The sequence below is a fragment of the Pelophylax lessonae genome (assembly GCF_965119305.1).
Source record: "Pelophylax lessonae genome assembly, chromosome: 1".
Lineage (NCBI taxonomy): Eukaryota > Metazoa > Chordata > Amphibia > Anura > Ranidae > Pelophylax > Pelophylax lessonae.
In genome coordinates, this window is record NC_138768.1 from 792002077 (window position 1) to 792021408 (window position 19332).

Sequence of the window (19332 nt, forward strand, 5' to 3'; positions counted from 1 at the left end):
CACCCTGCAACCACATGCAACATGTTAGTACAAAGTTAAAGGGGTTAAATCACCTCCTCCCCATCTGCCAAATGTTCTCTAAATGTGATTGGCGCTTCAAGAGGTTGTAAACCTCAGCATTTTTTATTGTTTTTTCAAAAAGTACACCTGAAAGACAAACACATAATGAGCTAGTATGCATCGCATACTAGCTCATTATGATATACTTACCTTAGAACGAAGAGCCGACCGCTCACTTCTCCCATGGGTGACATGTTCTGTCGCCCTTCTTCCGGGTTCGCGCCATCTGATTGGCTGGACCCGCGATTATGTAACTCCCGCGCATGCGCACGGGAGCCGACGGTCACGGCACGGGGCTCTGAAGGAACGGCACCAGCAACTGTTTCTTCAGAGCGCATGCGCCAGTAATGTCACTGGCTGCATTTAAGGTAAATATCTCCTAAACGGTGCAAGTTTAGGAGATGTTTACAGTACCTATAGGTAAGCTTTATCCAGTGGTGGGATTCAAAAATTTTAGTAACCAGTTCCGACTTTCCCAGCAGAATGACCAGCGTGCCCCCTTTTAATGCAGAATGACCAGCGTGCCCCCTTTCAATGCACAGTGACCAGCGTGCCCCCCTTTCAATGCAGAGAGACCACAGCATTGCCCCCAATGATTGCAGAGTGCCACAGCATTGCCCTCAATCATTGTAGAGTGCTGCAGCATTGCCCCCAATCATTGCAGAGTGCCCACAGCATTGCCCCCAATAATTGCAGAGCGCCACAGCATTGCCCCCAATAATTGCAGAGCGCCACAGCATTGCCCCCAATGATTGCACAGCGCCACAGCATTGCCCCCAATAATTGCAGAGTGCCAGCGATCCCCATGCACTTACCTCACGGACGGCTTCTCTTCAATCCCCGGCTCCCCGCGTCTCCGAGTCCTCAGTCCTCCCGCCTCCTCGTCCAATGGCACGGGGTTTGCCTTTCGGCCAATCAGGAAGCGGGAGGACCCGCTCCCTGATTGGCCAGGAGGAGGATCCGTGTGACAATAGCGAATTTTCATTCGCTATTGTCACAGAATGGGCGGGTCGGGCGCACTGCTCTGCTCCCCGGCTGCCACGTCTGCGGCTGCGCGGTACATTCAATTGTACTGCGCGTCCTTAGACGCGCAGAGGGATCAGCCGGTTCTGCGAACTTGCAGAAAGTTAGTAACCGGTTCTATGGAACCGGTGCAAACCGGCTGAATCCCACCACTGGCCTTATCATAGGCTTACCTATAGGTACAACTTGAAGAGGAGGGTTTACTTCCTATTTAAGAGAGCAAAACAAGTACAAATGAGCCTTTTGGGTTTTTTTGTACATTTTTCACAGCCCTTTTGGGGGGGGGGGGATCTAAACAGACCCATGATGTTCCTGCAGATTCCTCGTTCTTTTTCTTTGCAGTTTCGGCTGCACTGGAGATAAATGATCAGGAAGCACTTTGTGCAGAGGCTTCCTGTTCGTTTACAAAGTGAAGCATAGTAAACACGGCAGCTGGGGGAAGGGAGAGGAAGAGATGCCAGCAGAACTGCAGAGGATGGCACATAGGGGAATTGAAGCAGCTGAAAAAGGTGAACTGAGCAAGGGATGGGTGGTTGGGCAAAAATACTGGAACCCCCCATGGCTCCCCCTGCAGCAGTCAAAAGCTGGCGGGAGGGAGAGGAGAATTAGTTTCAGCAATAAGGCAGTACAGGCAGCCCTCCTGCACTTCAGGTGCCTGGGCCCCATACAGGAAGGTCAGCTGTACTGCCTTATCAGCAGCTCTGCATGTACATCGTGTACAGGGGCATAACTACAGATCATGGTGCTATGTAGCAATTATTTTGATTGAGGCCCCCGGCATCCTATCTTCTAGGCTTCTCTATCCCTCCTTCCGCCAAGCAAGGTCTGAAAGAGGTAGTGTAGTAATCAGTTCAGTAAAAAAAAAAAAAACATAGCGACCTCTGTAATACTTAAAGCAGTATTAAGAACATGTCTACTGGTGTATTTATAAACAGCGCTGGTAGAATAAAATTTTAAACACACTCAAAATTTAACAAAAAAACACTCAAATTTCAAAAAGAGCCAATATATTTGATATCCACTTACTTGCAGCAACCAACAAAAAATGTGGTTAATATAATGTGTTTGTGCACACTAAAAATAACTTAGGCATATTTTTTACTGGAAATATCCATTTTAATAAACATACACAGTAACATCATGTGACATAAAAAATTGCAATTTCCGCCATTTTATTGTCCATGGTCTGTAATCTGTAAAGTTGTAATGGGGGGGGGGGGGGTCGGGGGGTTTACTAAGTGCCCTTCCACACTGAGGCGTTTGAAAACTGCCAATAAAACTCTGATCGCTTTTGAGGCATTAGCCGTGCACTTTTTTTATAGACACAGGACTCAAAGACTGTTTCAAGAACCATTTTGAGGCACTTTTGTAGAGCTTTTTGGGTGCTTTTGAGGAGCTTTCCCATTCATTTCAATGGAGAGGGGCATTTTTGAGGCACTTTTTTAGCGCTCCAAAGATGCAGGATTTTTTTCACCGCCCCACCAGCCCCAGTGTGAAACTATTCATTGATTTCATTCGGAATAGGTTTTCTTAAACTATAGCAAAGTCTGGTGCAGCTCTGCATAGAAACCAGTCCAGGTTTTATTTTCAAATCATAATTGAACAAGCTGAAGTTAGAAGCTGATTGGTTACTATGTACACTTGCATCAGATTCTGAGTACTCCAGTTTTAGTAAATCTGCCCCAATGTTTGGGGGTTTTTACTAATTTTCAGGGCTATAATGTGCCTATTAACATGTATGTAAAGCCTGAGAAAATGGCTCTGGTGGAAAAGTGGTTAAACACCTAAACGACATGTAATTTATTGCAGCTTTCCAATTCTTAGATGTGGTGGCTACATTAGTTTTCTCTTTTTTTTGTGTTTTTCCCTTTTTTTTCCACTGGTAACCTGGCCTGGTCTGTTATTTTTCAACTTCTTTTAACAAACCAATCTGTCCAGTAAAAGTGACTGCTAGAGAGATATGGTTACATAGTTAGGTTGAAAAAAGACACAAGTCCATCTAGTTCAACTAATAAAAAAGAAAAAAAATTATAAAACCCCATATACCCAATCCTAAACCCACAGTTGATCCAGAGGAAGGCAAAAAACCTTAGCACAGCATGATCCAATTTGCAACAGCAGGGGAAGAAATTCATTCCTGATCCCCCGAGAGGCAATTGGATATTTCCTGGATCAACTTTACCGATAAATGTTAGTACCCATTTATATTATGTACACCCAGGAAAGAATCCAGGCTTTTTTTAAACCAATATACTGAGCTGGCCAGAGCAAGCTCTTAAGTGGGTTAATTCTACATTTTCACAGCTCTTACTGTAAAGAAACCTTTCCGTATTTGGAGATGAAACACCCCCTTGTCCTCTGCGATGATCTTAAAGAGGAAGTAAACCCTCCTCTGACACTTGTACCTATAGGTAAGCCTATGATAAGGCTTACCTATAGGTACTGTAAATATCTCCTAAACATGTACCGTTTAGGAGATATTTACCTTACATGCAGCCAGTGATGTCACTGGCGCATGCGCTCTGAAGGAACGGCCGCTGGTGCCCTTTCTTCAGAGACACGTGCCATGACTGTCGCTCCCCCGCTCGTGCGCGGGAGTGACGTCACCGCGGCTCCGGCCAATCAGATGGCCGGATGCCACGATCCCGGAAGACGGGCGACTGGACATGTCGCCCGTCATAGAGGTGAGCGGACGGCACGGCGGGGGCTCATTCTAAGGTAAGTATTTCATAATGAGCTAGTATGCGATGCATACTAGCTCATTATGTCTTTCTCTTTCAGCTTGTAAAAAAAAAAAAAAAAAAATTAACGGAGTTTACAACCTCTTTAAAGTGAATAACTCAACAGCAAGTTCATTATATGGACCCCTTTGTATTTATACATGTTAATCATATCCTCCTTTAAAGCGGAGTTTTGGCCACATACACATTTTTGAGATACAAATACCCCCCTAATCCTAAATTAACACCAATTACACTAATACTAAGCCCACATTACAGTAGAGTACAGTAATTGAATTAAGATAAAATCTTACCATGCACTGTAGATTGCGATCAGCAATCAGAGTAGTGGCCGGCCATTCCCATTGCATCCTGGGATTGATGACTCACATCTCCCAGGACACAATGCGAAACCGAAAGTGATGTCAGGGGCCTTGGCCGCAGAAGGAGGATGTTGGACAGAGATGCCCCTGAAATAAGGTAAGTGACCCCCCCAAAAAAAAAAAAATGTCCAATTCTTTTTTAACCTGCTTTTCCCCACAGGAATCCGGAAAGAAGAAAAAGAGGGTGGAACTCCGCTTTAATCTCCTCTTCTCAAGAGAGAACAAATTCAGTTCCTCTAATCTTTCCTCATAGCTGAGCTCCTCCATTCCTCTTATCAGTTTGGTTGCCCTTCTTTACACTTTCTCCAGTTCTCTGATATCCTTTTTGTGAACTGGTGCCCAAAGCTGAACTGCATTTTCCAGATGAGGTCTTACTAATGATTTGTACAGATTATAGAAAATAGGAGGTTATTTGCTGTGCGGTAGGTATTACCATCATCCTTATATTGAAGTATCTGAAAAAATATGTATCCCCTGGGACTATAAAGGTACCCACTATATTCATATGTTAAAAGTTATACATTTTATTGGTACATATATTTATAAAACATGTAGCTTAAAATAGGTATATACAGTTTACACATAGAGCAACCAATAACGATTTACACTTTTAGTCTGAATACTTATTGCACAAAACACACAAATTGATACTCGTGTGGAGAAAGCACCCGACACGTTTTAATATTTACTTTTATCAAGGATGTGCCACTTCACAATGTGTGTTAATGCATAGTATAAATCAAGCGTTATTGTATTACATCAAGCAGCCACATACTTCTGAAAACAACACTGAAGACATTTCTCAATTGTATCAATGTATGGGAGGGAGGACATGAGCACAGTCCAAGATGTAAGCCCCAGAGGCGCCCACTAGGGCCAGAGAACACTCAATGGGGAAAGCTGCCCGGGAACATCAGGGATCTAGCTGTGTAGTGCTGATAATTAGGATTGTTGCTGTGACTTTTCCAGCCAAGGCCTTGACATCCGGGCATCTGATTAAAGTGATGTTTTAAATGTAAACGAGCCAAGGAGTTCAGCATTTCTCGTCCTGTTTTTTCACAATATGGCATGAGCATCAAGGCAGCCGCAGGGACCGGCAGCCGATATACAGGGTCCGGCGGTCGCCTTGATGCTCATGCCCCCTTACGAACAAACAGGGACGGGGCAATACTCTTTTGTACAGGGGCAAAATGATCTCTCTCTCTCTCTCTCTCTCTCTCTCTCTCTCTGCAGTCTATACCTCTCTTAATACAAGACGGGACTTTGCTTGCTTTGGAAACTGCAGCTTGGCTTTGCATGCTATTAATAAGCTTATGATCTACGAAAACCACCAGATCCTTCTCCATCATTGATTCCCCCCAGTTGTACTCCCCCTAGCATGCATGATGCATGCATACTCGTAGTGCCGGTTCACACTTCAGCGATGTCAGACATCGCATGCGATTCGCACCGCACTGCTGAGCAAATCACATGCGATGTCTGTGTGATGCGAATTTAGCCATGCAGATTGCACATACATCAGGGATACTTCACCCAAGGTGTTAGAAGTGCATCTGCTGTGATCACCCGCAGGTCTTTTGATCTGGCTATGAACTGGTACACCTAAGGCCCCTTTCACACATGCTGTCCGTTTGTCCGTTTTTCATCCATCCATTGACGGATGAAAAACGGACATCAATGTATCTCTATGTAAAAACGGATGACAACGGATGATCATCAGTTAACATCCGTTTTCATCCGCTTCCGTCAATGTCTGTTTTTTTTTTTAATGGATGAATGCCATATTTTTCATCCGTCAAAAAAACGGATCGGACGAAAAACGGATGACAACGGATGAAAAATGGATGAAAAACGGATGACAACGGATTAAAAACGGATGACAACGGATGAAAAACGAATGGAAAACTGATACATTTTGACGTGACTGACCTGATGAACTGAACAGACCATATGTGTGAAAGGTGCCTTATAGTCATGACTGAATGCCATTGCATAAAAATTCCCTTTTCTCCATCAGTGAAAGATCAGCGGAAAGACATCCATTTTTCTTGGTCTAGGCATTAACTCTAAAAGTCCACTTGCCAGTATAGTTGAGAAAGCCAGAATGCTGCCTCTAAAAGTAAAAATTGTTGGCCCGTATTTAACATATAATTAAACTATTCCTTTGACATTTCATTTGTATCCAGAGCTATGTACATCCCTGCAATTCTACCATTTCATTTTTATCCCTGAAAAGATTTTAAGTGATAAATGGAAAACACGTCAAAAGTTTACCATGCAGGACTTTTGTTCATGAACTGCACTACAGGTCACCTCCCAACTATCTGTTTTTACCTTGAAAAACTTGTACCTCCTCTGTTGCATGGCCCTATTGACTTTATTGAGTCAAGTTCAGCGGCAGTACTGCTCGTCGGACACAACAGGGGGTATAAGGTTTGCTGTGGTCTACAACTGTTAGGTAGACAGCTTGCCTTCAGTATCACTCAGATATACGGCGACAAAGCGGCTCTGCAGCGCTAGATCATGTACTAGGTATGTGATCTGGCACTACCACGTAGGGGGCGCGTGCTGCTGGCAACCCCGCCCTGCTGTTATCAAACACAGCAGATGCCAATCAGCGCGTACCGGCCAATGGATAACTGCCAGCTCCCAGCAATTGTCCGGAAAACACACAAGACAGAGCCCTGTCTATGTACACAAGGCAGAGCTCTGTCCTGTCAGCAGGGAAGTAATAGATTTTCTTCCCCACAAACCAGGGAATAAAATCCATTACTTCCCCACAAACAGTACACAAAAACACTGGCTAGGTGCACAATTAACTCTTTGATCCCCCTAGATGTTTAACTCCTTCCCAGCCAGTGTCATTAGTATAGAGACAGTGCATTTTTAGCACTGATCACTGTATTCGTTTTACTGGTTCCCAAAAAGTGTCAGTTAGTGTCAGATTGTCCACCGCAGTATCACAGTCCTGCTATAAGTCACTGATCGCCATTACTAGTAAAATAAATAAAAATTCCAGTTAATATACAATAGTTTGTAGATGCTATAACTTTTGCGCAAACCAATAAAAATATGCTTATTGGGCTTTTTTTTTACCAAAAATATGTAGCAGGATACATATTGGCCTAAATGTATGAAAAAAAAGTATTTTTTTTTTATATGTTTTAACGCAGAAAGTAATAAATATTGTTTTTTTTTTTGTTTTGTTTTTTTTTAAATGTCAGTCATTTTTTGTTTATAGCTCAACTGCCAATATTTACTGTCCCTAAGCCACATGTGAGAAAAAGCCCTTAGGGCTTGTCTAGACAGACAATGGGGTTCATATACTAAAGCCAAATAGGCTGTTCACTTTACAAAAGATTGTTCCCTTAGCTTGGTGAACGTGATGAAAATAATAACCAGTCGTTTGCTAGAAAAATAAAAAGCTGTATTTGCATTGAGCTGACTTTGATTATGAATATCAAATATATTATGAATTATCAATAATTTTATTTTCTATGTAACTATGAATAATCTTTGCAAAGTGAAATATCACCACATTCACTAAGCTCTTACAAAGTGCAACTTTCCTTGCAAAGTGAACAGTATATTTTCCCCTAGTAAATCAATACCAATGTGTCTAAAGAAAATCAATGCAAAGCAGGGCAACATAACCTCAGAGCCACTATCCACTTACAGTGCATCCGGAAAAGTATTCACAGCGCTTCACTTTTTCCACATTTTGTTATGTTACAGCCTTATTCCAAAATGGATTAAATTCATTATTTTCCTTGGAATTCTACAAACAATACCCCATAATGACAACAAGAAATATGTTTTTTTGAATTCTTTGCAAATTATTAAAAATAAAAAAATAAAAAAATCACATGTACATAATTATTCACAGCCCTTGCCATGACACTCAAAATTGAGTTCAGGTGCATCCTGTTTCCACTGATTATCCTTGAGATGTTTCGAAAACCAAGCCATGAAGCCAAAGGAATTGTCTGTAGACTTCGGAGACAGGATTGTATCGAGGCACAGATCTGGGGAAGGGTACAGAAACATTTTTGCAGCATTGAAGGTCCCATTGAGCACAGTGGCCTTCGTCATCCGTAAATGGAAGAAGTTTGAAACCACCAGGACTCTTCCTAGAGCTATCCCCATGACTAAGCTCCAGGGGTAGGAGCGAAACAGGTTGGGGGCGTGGCACGGTTGGAGTCCAGGCTGAGGTTGCCACTCCACTCACATCCCTAGGATCTTTTAGGTGTGGGGCAACAGGGATCACCCTTTTTCCCTCCTAGAGCGGGCCGTCCAGCCAAACTGGGCGAGCGGGGGAGAAGGGTCTTAGTCAGGGAGGTGACCAAGAACCCGATGGTCACTCTGACAGAGCTGCAGCGTTTCCCTGTGAAGAAAGGAGAACATTCCAGAAGAACATCTATCTCTGCAGCACTCCACCAATCAGGCCTGTATGGTAGAGTGTCCAGAAGGAAGCCACGCCTCAATAAAAAGCACATGACAGCCCACCTGGAGTTCGCCAAAAGGCACCTGAAGGATTCTCAGACCATGAGAAACAAAATTCTCTGGTCTGATGAAGCAAAGTTTGAACTCTTTGGCTTGCATGGCAAACGTCATGTCTGGAGAAAACCAGGCACTGCTCATTTCCTAGCCATCACTACAGTAAAGCATGGTGGTGGCAGCATCATGTTGTGGGGATATTTTTCAGTGACAGGAACTGGGAGAATGGTCAGGATCGAGGGAAAGATGAAGCATAGTACGGGGACATCCTTGATAAAAACCTGCTCCAGAGTGCTCTGGACCTCAGACTGGGGCGAAGGTTTATCTTCCAACAGGATGACAACCCTAAGCACACAGCCAAGATAACAAAGGAGTGGCTACGGGACAACTCTGTGAATGTCCTTGAGTGGCACAGCCAGAGCCCAGACCTAAACCCGATTGAACATCTCTAGAGAGATCTGAAAATGGCTGTGCAGTGACTCTCCCCATCTAACTTGATGGAGCTTGAGAGGTCCTGCAAAGAATGGGAGAAACTGGCCAAAAATAGGTGTGCCAAGCTAGTAGCATCATACTCAAAAAGACTTGAGGCTGTAATTGGTGCCAAAGGTGCTTCACCAAGGTATTGAGCAAAGGCTCTGAATAGTTATGTACATGTGATTTTTTTGTTTTTTTATTTTTAATAAATTTGCAAAGATTTCAAACAAACTTCTTTCACGTTGCCATTATGGGATATTGTTTGTAGAATTTTGAGGAAAATAATGAGTTTAATCTATTTTGGAATAAGGCTGTATAACACAACGTAATGTGGAAAAAGTAAAGCGCTGTGAATAATTTCCGATGCCCTGTAAGTAACTAGGGATCTGCTAACCTGTACTTGATGGGGATTTCAAATGCAGGAAAACACCTGTCTGCTCAATTCCTTATCTGCTGCATCTAGTGTTCTACCTCTTAAATTGTTAAAATTATTCAATCAGGGTCCTTTTCTCCCCCTTTTTTTAGTACTTACATTGTCTGGAGTTACTTTATTTATTAACGTACCGCATTGCATAAATACATAAATACATACTGTAAGTAAATGATTTTCTTCCTTATTTTATATTCTGAATAAAATATTTAAAAAATGTCTTAATATAAAGATGTAGAGTATGGTTAAACCAACAGCTTGTAAATTCAGATAGGTTCAATGTGAGCTTGGTTAAGTTCCTAATGTCAGACAGAGAATATGTGTAAGTTAAACAGCATGTATTAAAACAGTTTATCAATAAGCAAAGAATGTGCTGGAGGTAACCTACTCCCCGAACTTTTTTCATGTCACTGGTCTCAGGTGCATATCAAATCACAGAGCAACCTGACTTTGAACCTTTAGAAAGGAAACAATAACTTTCAAGGCGACCATTTGATACAGGAGTGTGTTTCAGAGGGGCTAAGGATTCTGAAAGGAATGTGAATGCAGCCCGCTGTTCACAGGGCTCTGTGCAATTAACCCATTGACTGGCCCTTCTATTGCTGTCTGCCTCCTGCTTTATGGCCAGGGAAGCTCAGTTAGTGCTGTAAGAACGGAGGGTGGTCAGTGCAATTAGCACTATCTATCGCTAAATAATATGAGGCTTTTTCAGTAAATTGGCAGAGGGGGAAGCGAGTAAAGAAGCCTCAGGAACCCTACTGAACTGCTCTGGCCTCAGTTGTGTTAATTCTTATTGGTTCTTGTGATTTTCTGCACATTCGCATTTATTGTAGTGCTTTGTTTTTTTGCATTGTACAGTACTGTGCACAAGGCAGGTGTGAAGAAATGCTGTAAAGTAAGAATGCTTTCAAAAATGTCTATTTTTATAATTTATTTTTATCAATTTACAAAATGTAAAGTGAGCGAACAGAAGAAAAATCTAAATCAAATCAATATTCGGTGTGACTACCGTTTGGCTTCAGAGACCAGCATCAATTAAAGGGCCGTACACACGATACGAAAATTGGAAGTAAAATTTCGTCCGACGAACGATCTGCCGATTTTCCGATTGTTAGTATGGTGCTTTCAACAGCCAATTATGAATTTTCGGATGACAAAAACTGGATGTGCAGGCTATAAAATTTTCATCGTACGTCAACACAACGTCCGATTTTAATTTAATTAGTACAGTTTTCGTCTGTAAAAAATCATAAGAGCAACACTAAGCATGCTAAGAAACAAAGAACACATACAAAATAATTCAACACCTAACATCACTTCTGAAGTTGAATTCTGTCGTACGGGAATTTACGTATGAAAGTAACCTCTTCACTTTCGATATGAGACAAGCATGCAACAAAAAATGAACAAAAGATCTTTCGATAATCTGATCGTGTGTACGAGGCTTTACACTTGAACACTTTGTACACTTACACAAAGTCAGGGATTTTGTAGGATTAGAGTCAGGTGTATGACTAACCAATTATACCAAGCAGGTGCTACTGATCATCAATTTCATATGTAGGTTGAAACACAGTCATTAACTGAAACAGAAACAGCTATGTAGGAGGCTTAAAACTGGATAAGGAACAGCCAAACTCCAATGCTACTTATGGCTCGTACACACGATCAGATAATCATACGAAAAAAATCGCTTTCTAATTGATCGCACGATAATCTGATCGTTAGTACACAGCTTTCGACAGCCGATCACCACATTTCGTCCAATAAAATCCAAGAGGGCAAACACGAAAATTTTTCTCGTTAGATAGCCTAGTGAATGACAATCATTTAATCAGTACTGTATGCGTTCGCTAAAAATCAATAGAGAAAGACCACACATGATCAGAAAAACTAAAACAATCCAGAAAAAGCCTGGCTGCCATTATTTTTGTTTTTCACTATCCGATACGTAGCAATGAAACCAGGAAGCTTTTCCAGAATCGCATAAAAAAGAAAATCATACGTTTAGTATACATTGTTGAATTCAATATTAGTATCATGCAACAGAATGCGAACGATAAGTCGTCGGATTATCTGATCGTGTGTACTAGGCATAAGGCAATGTTGTATTATATGTCACAGGTTATACACCATGGCAAGACTGAACACAGCAACAAGACATAAATTAGATGTACTGCATCAGCAAGGTCTCTCCCAGGCAAATATTTCAAAGCAGACTGGGCTTTCAAGATGTGCTATTTAACCTTTTTTGAAAAAGCACAAAAAAAACTGGCAACAATGAGGACCGTATATGCAGTGGTTAACCAAGAAAACTTAATGCAGCAGATGAAGACACATCATGCTTACTTCCCTTCAACATCAGAAGATGTCCAGTAGTGCAATTGGCACAGAACTAGCAGAAACCAGTGGGACCAAGGTACACCCATCGACTCTCCGGAGATGTCTGGCAAGAAGTGGTCTTCATGGTAGAATTGTAGCCAAAAAGCCTTACCTCTGATGTGGAAACAAGGCTAAGGGATTCAAATATGCATGAAAAAAAAGTAACTGAGGTGCAGAAAAATGGCAGCAGGTGCTCTGGACAGATGGGTCAAAATTTGAAATATCTGGCTGAAGCAGGAGGCAGTTTGTTTGCGAAGGGCTGGAGAGTGGTATAATAATGAGCGTTTGCAGGCAACAATGAAGCATGGTGAAGGTTCCTTGCAAGTTTGAGGCTGCATTTCTGCAAACAGGGCTGGAGATTTGGTCAAGATCAGTGGTGTCCTCAATGCTAAAAAAAATCCATCATGCTATACAATCGGGGGGGGGACGTGTGATTTTTCCCTAAATTTATTCTGCAGTAGGACAACTACCCCAAACATTCAGCCAATTAAGATCTATCTTCAGCATAAAGAAGAACAAGGAGTCCTGGAAGTGATGGTTTAGCCCCCACAGAGCCCTAATTTCAACATCATGGAGTTTGTCTGGAACTACATGAAGAGACAGCATGTTTTGAGGCAGCATACATCCACAGAATATCTGTGGTTATTTCTCCAAGATGTTTGGAACAACCTACCTGCCAAGTTCCTTCAAAAAGTGTGTGCAAGTGTACCTAGAAGAATTGATGCTGTTTTGAAGGCAAAGGGTGGCCAAAACTAATATTGGTTTGGATTTCTCTTCTGTTCATTTACTTACCATTTTGTTTATTGATAAAAAAAAAAACTATTACCAGATTTATTTTTAAAAGCATCTTAAATTAACAGCATTTTTTATTCCAAGTCGGGAGGAATAGATACGTTTGGTGAACAATATTATGGCTACAGAGGAATGGATAGCGACATCCAAGGGTAGACAAGTTCTACAGCATATGGGCTACGTGGATTCATTATACAAGTAAGACTCCACAGTGCTCCCAATCTATAGTTACGTAATCCTTGAACATAGTTGACTGTTTATTTTACAATAGAACTGATCCAGAGAGATTTTTCATACGTAAGAATATAAAAGAATTTGTGCTAGAGTGCTGCTCTTATTTCCCCCTTCCTTCCCTTTACCCATTTCTCTCTCTTCCCCTCTTCCCTCCGTTCTCTTCCCATAACTCCAGCTGGCTGCTTGTCCCTGTTATTGTTTACCTTTTCTGACACTTTATAATTGGCATGATGTATTCAGTGATACGAAGACCTACTGATAGATACGAGGCTATTTATCGTTGAGCTCTGCTATAGTACCAGTTATGCAACTCATATGCTTTGAACCCCCCCCCCCCCCCCCCCCATGTAGGATGGTCTATCAAGTCTTGGAAATGTATCAAGAGTGTCATTAGTTCAGAAATATTGACTAATGGGTGACTATCGTTTGCTGGTGTTTGTTTTTCTGCATATACTGTATTTCTGATAAATAAAGATTATTGAAAAAACAGCATTTTTTTTCACTAAAACTTTTGCACAGTAGTGTATGTTGAATAAACTGACAATTTTCTACTAATTATACATTAACTATTGATATATTTATTTCATGTTATTAATATAACCATAATTTAACCATATCATTGTATGGTTCTTCATAGAGGACCAGTCACAACTGGGATTATGTAAACATATTTAGTTTTAACCACTTTACCGCTGCTCGCTAGAGCTCTACTGCGGCAAAGTGGCCTACGAGTGTCTGCCTAGACCTACGTCGGCAGACACTCCCCCTTCTCGGCGGCGCGCGCGCGCCGCCGGAGGCTCGCTCCCGCTGTATTCAGTCACAACGGGAGTCGGGCCAGGAGAGGAGCAGCGGCGATCGCCGCTGCTCTTCCCCGATCGTCGGGGAATCGAGTCTGGAGATCCGCCCGCTTGTGTAAACAAAGCGGGCGGATCTCCTAAGTGACAGGCAGGGTCAGATTGCAGGGTTCAGCTTAGCTGAACCTGCAATCTGTCCTTGTGTCACTCAGTCACCTCCCCCCACACACGTCAGTAAGCACCAGGCATACATTAACCCCTCCCTCTCCAATAAAATTAACCCCTTCCCTGCCAGTGTCATTTTTACAGTAACAGTGCATATTTATAGCACTGATTACTGTAGTAATGTCACTGGTACCCCCAAAAGTGTCAAAAATGTCAGTCAAGGGTCCGATCTGTCCGCCGCAATGTCGCAGTCCCGCAAAAAAATCGCAGATCGCCGCCATTACTCGTTAAAAAAAAAAAAACACCAAAAATTTAAGAAATCTTTCCCTTAGTTAGTAAACGCAATAACTTTTTCGCAAACCAATCAAAATACGCTTATTGTGATTTTTTTTTACCAAAAATATGTAGCAGCCTGAAATTATAAAAAATTTTGATTTTTACATTTTTTGGGGGGGATTTCATATAAAAAAATGTGAAAAATATTGTTATTTTTTCAAAATTGTCGCTCTTTTTTTGTTTATAGCGCAAAAAGTAAAAATCGCACAGGTGATCAAATACCACCAAAAGAAATCTCTATTTGTGGGGAAAAAAAGGATTTTTCCCAAAATCTCTATTTGTAGGAAAAAAATTGCGCGTTGCATGACCGCGCAATTGTCAGTTAAAGTCGCACAGTGCCGAAATCCTCCGGTGGTAAAGTGGTTAAATCATTCATTACTATTGCATATTCCCATTTATTTGGACATTTCTTTGGACCATTGCTTCTTCACAAGTAAAAACTAAAGTCCAGGTTCCTTTCACTTTAAATAGTTTGTGTGGGCCAAGTTGTCCAAAAAACAATTTCCAAATCCAAATTATTCTGCCACAATAAGCACTGTATCTTACTGTTGTGGCATTAGCTACAAACAGTATGCAGCTCTGTATTCCACCAGTAGTACAGTCGAGTTTCCGAGTGCTTCTCAGCCATAAAGAGGAAGCCTTGTTATTTTATCAATGAATACAATGTTTCTTATGCTTGGTCAAGATAAAATTATGACGCCATCTGTCTGCCTGTCCACCCAGTTAGAGAAAAGCTTGTATTCATTGATAAAAATACAAGGCTTCCTTTGAATGGCTGAGAAGCACTCTGAGAAGCAAGCCTGATGGGAACTGAGAGGCTGGCAGAACACATCGCTGCATACTGTATGTAGCTAATGCTACAACGGTATTATACAGCATTCACAGCAGCAGAGTAACTTAACTATGGAAATAGTTTTTTCTGTGCCAGTTTGGCCCAAATTAACTATTTAAAATGAAAGGAAACATGGACTTCAGCTTTAAGCTCTAATACCTGTGTATGCAGGGGTTAATTTGTTACCCCTTTAATGAAGGTTTCTTCTTTAAATCATTCCAGGAAGGTGAATAGTTTCATATCCTTCCTGGCAGGATCTTATATAAGTTTGGGATGGAACTTAGCTCGGGTGGTTCAGGCTGGCTGATTGGAAGCCAACAGAAAGTGTTGGGATAAGAAACTAAAATGTCTTTCTTTGCTGCCCCAAAGATGGGCACCCCTGCTACTGGGCATTGTAGGTACATTACCACATAGAGAGAATACAGAGAATGATCCACAGAAAACTGGCATTTCTGTCAATAGCCATCAGAATCGCGCATTGGCGAACAGAAATTCGCCAATGCTAATGCACATGCACACACAGGCAAGAACGGTCAAGAAGCTATATGTGCCAGTGCCAAAGCGCACACAATGTGTGACAAATCCTGGCACCCAGTGGCCAATTTAAAGCCAGCAGCAGCAACCACTAATTGCTGGATGATTCAATGAAAGTAGTACCCAGGAGTACCATGGATCAGTGCTGCTTCAAATGTATGGCGTGGATCCTGGGCACAGTACTTGTGATGCTGTAAAGTGAGATAGCTAAATGTAGACTGTACATCTCATGAAGAACACTTTTTGGGAGATATGATCCTGGTGGAACAACTTGGTCCAAACCTGGTCTGGCTAGGGGCTTGTGGCAGATAGGGCAGTAGAAGCTCTATCCTGTAGTCGCATGAAGACATTGGGCCCGACCACAAGAAGTGTCCCCAGCCAGAGGAAAGTCATTACTACGAGTGACCAAGAGTATTGAAAGTGTGTCTTTAGGGCTCTCCATGTCTTAAACACACTATATGTGCATGTGTGTGGCAGAAGCAGAGTTCTGCATGGGCTGTGGACTGTGTGTGGCCTGTGTGCCAGGCCTCAGTCAGCCCTGTACTAGACGGGTCTAGGTAGAGTGTCGCTTAAACTCCCTTGGGCACAGTTCGATCTGCCTATACCTGTGAACCATAGCACTTTTCACATTTCTGCTATGGGTCTATATGTTTGGCAAGTTCACCTTTTATAAACAAATATTAAATGCAAAACTTTTTGCAGGTAACAAAAATGTGCAGTTATTATTTTTTCACACTGCTGCCTGTAAAGCATTGAATCAGTGAATAGCAGAGGTGGTTACGAGTGCAATGCCAGGATCCTGAGACTTTCCGTCAGCTGGCTGCCCGTACCTCCCACACAGGCAGAAAGTTACTGAATTATAGAAAGAATCAATAAACTGCAAGAGGGCTCACTAGCGCCCGCCCTCGTAGTTCATTTGTGAACTACAAGCCTTTGGCTGCAGTGGTTAATGGTATTTGTAGTTCATTAATTGAAAGAACTCTGTGAATAAATGATACGGCTGTGTGGGCAGAGCACTGCACAGCCACACTGTTTTTTAAAAAAATTTAATAAGGGTGCACCCATGAGACCAGTGTCCTAGGCATTATGAATTTTTTTCTCACTGTAATAGCGCCATAGGGCCATTTTTTGGATAATATTTTGAATGTTAGAAGTTGTGGTGCTTTTTAATTAATTTTAATAAACACACCAATAGATTTTATGCTATGAGAGGCTCATAGCATGCCTGTCCATTAATCTCATCTGAGCAATACCCGAATCATACTGTGGAGGAGCAAGGATCTGTACCACAAAGTCACCATGAATATCGGGACAGGGCTTCCTTATGACCTACAAGCCTTAATTACTTTCCTTGCTGTAAAGTAAGGGGGTCACTGACATCTGATGAGTGCGGTGTGTAATATTCATCACAAGGTGGAATATTCACCATAGGGGGTACCCTGGGAACCAGGCACTCAAACACTCAAGATTGCACAATTTACAAAGACTTTTGCACTAGTTCCATTTAGGAATTTTTCCACATTTATGTATTTTATGTATCTGTATTTCTATACTTGCATTTACTGTATATTGGCACTTTATAGTTTGGTATCCGTGATAAGTTTATTATGGTAAACTAGTGATTTTTTGCTTGTTAATGCAAGCGCTGCCTTGGGATAATTCTATTTTAGTCATATTTTAGTAGCTGCATTCACTAGAAATATTGTTTGAATAGGCGTGGGTGTGTTAGTTAAAATACCATTATGCCTCCCAGTGTCAGTTTACCAGTATTCGCTATGCACAGCGAATATGGCTTTAACTGGCATTGAGGAAAGACCTGTAGTTGTGGAAACCTTCCATTAAATGGAGACTGCACGCTACTTGCCTGATCCTCCTGGCCGGCGGACGCTCTGAGCAGCTACCACTGGAGTGAATGCCGGTCCGGATCTATGGCCAGTGAGATGCGAAATCCACTGCACAAATGTATATCAGCCAACTGGGGCCCAATATTCACTGGCAAAGATATGTTTGTGATGTGGAATTATTATAGTTTTGATAAGTATCTGCCCTTTAGCTTGAATAATGGCTGGTATCTTTCTGTTATGCTCAATCCGCATGATTAAAGACTGCTGCTATTTTCTTTGCAGATATAGTCTCATTTACCAGAACAGTAGCATAATCACTATCAAATATGGTTTTTTGAACTATAATATATAGGATTCACTCTAACAGGTTATGACAAGAGTGCATCGTATGTATTAGCGCAGCCGCGTTCATGAGATCACGCTAGTTCCATTGCATAGTGTTTGGCGGGCATTTCAATACACATGGGTCCCATTGTTAGCAATAGTGCATGGTTGCTCATGCACCCAATGGCAGGAAACTCATGCACACGGCTTAACTCGTTCATGAACATACACTCCCCTTTCTATTGAACTTTTGAATGTATACATGTGTGTGGTTGGTTTAGTTGTATATTCATCACCTCCCACTGTAAACCATTATTTCCTGACTATAAAAAAGAAGAGCCCTGTGTTGGAGCAGGACTTGATCTTTTGGCAACAACAGTGACACAGCTTGTGCCTGTTTTACTCTTTGCTGCCAAGCATGTCGGGGTTTCTTTATACAAAAGAGTATGAGCTGTATAGCCGTACAAAGCCACCGTGTTGAGGTTTCTAGCGGACCGGCAGTGGAACCGTATAAACTAATCGGAGTCCGGAAGCAAGCCAACAACTGTCAGAGGAGGCGCCTGTCAGTGTTGCTCCTAAACCAGGTGCGAAAGAGCGATTCAAATAGTCATGGGCAATGGGCCGTCCATGCAAGACCCCTCAAGGAGTGGCATAAGTGGTCCAAGAGAACAAGTTGGTGCATCCCTTTGGAAGGTACCTTTGATGTCTGGAGATGGGAGAAGTTCATTCTTGAATTTAGGACTAGGCTTCAGGAAACAAAGATGTTAGACGTAGCACAATTGTGGCTTTAGAGATCTATTTTGGTTATTCAGCAAGACGTACATAAGGCAGTTTCAGTCCGGAAGAACAGCATTATATATATTTTTTTCTTTTTTTAATTTTTAATTTTATTTTGTTAGAGAGTTAAAAGGAGTTTACATTTACATTTCAAAAAATAACAGCCAAATCAAATATACAACAAATCCTTATCCTAACTTATAATGGCCTGTTTATTTATTCCCCTCTTGTCACATGGAATCATTCCTACCTTTCCATTTCTCTTTCTTTTACCCCTTCCTAACCTTTCCCCCCTTAACCATAAACAACCATAGCAACACTCTTCCATAACAGGAAGAAAATAACCCCCCTACCCTCCCCCTTCTTCCTCCCAAATCCAATGGCAAACCTCTCAAACTTCCCCATTACTCTACTCTCTAAGGGTTTATATTACTTGGCCTGATGAGATAGCCGAGTCCAGCGAACCAGTGAGGGAAGTGGAGGAAGCTCTTCCTGGGCTAATTTTACTGAGACCAGCCAGATCCGCTGACACTGAACCTGTCACTGTCTCTCCTGATTCACAGTCTGTTATTAACTCTACTATCTCTGGATCTTCATCTATGTTTTCTTCAGCTCACAGTACAGACCTTGATACTGTTAACACCCTTTCACCCCCCACTGTCTCTATCTCTCAACAGCCTGTCATAACACCTGAACCCTCTCCTTCCAACTCTGTGGTAAACTATGAGCTT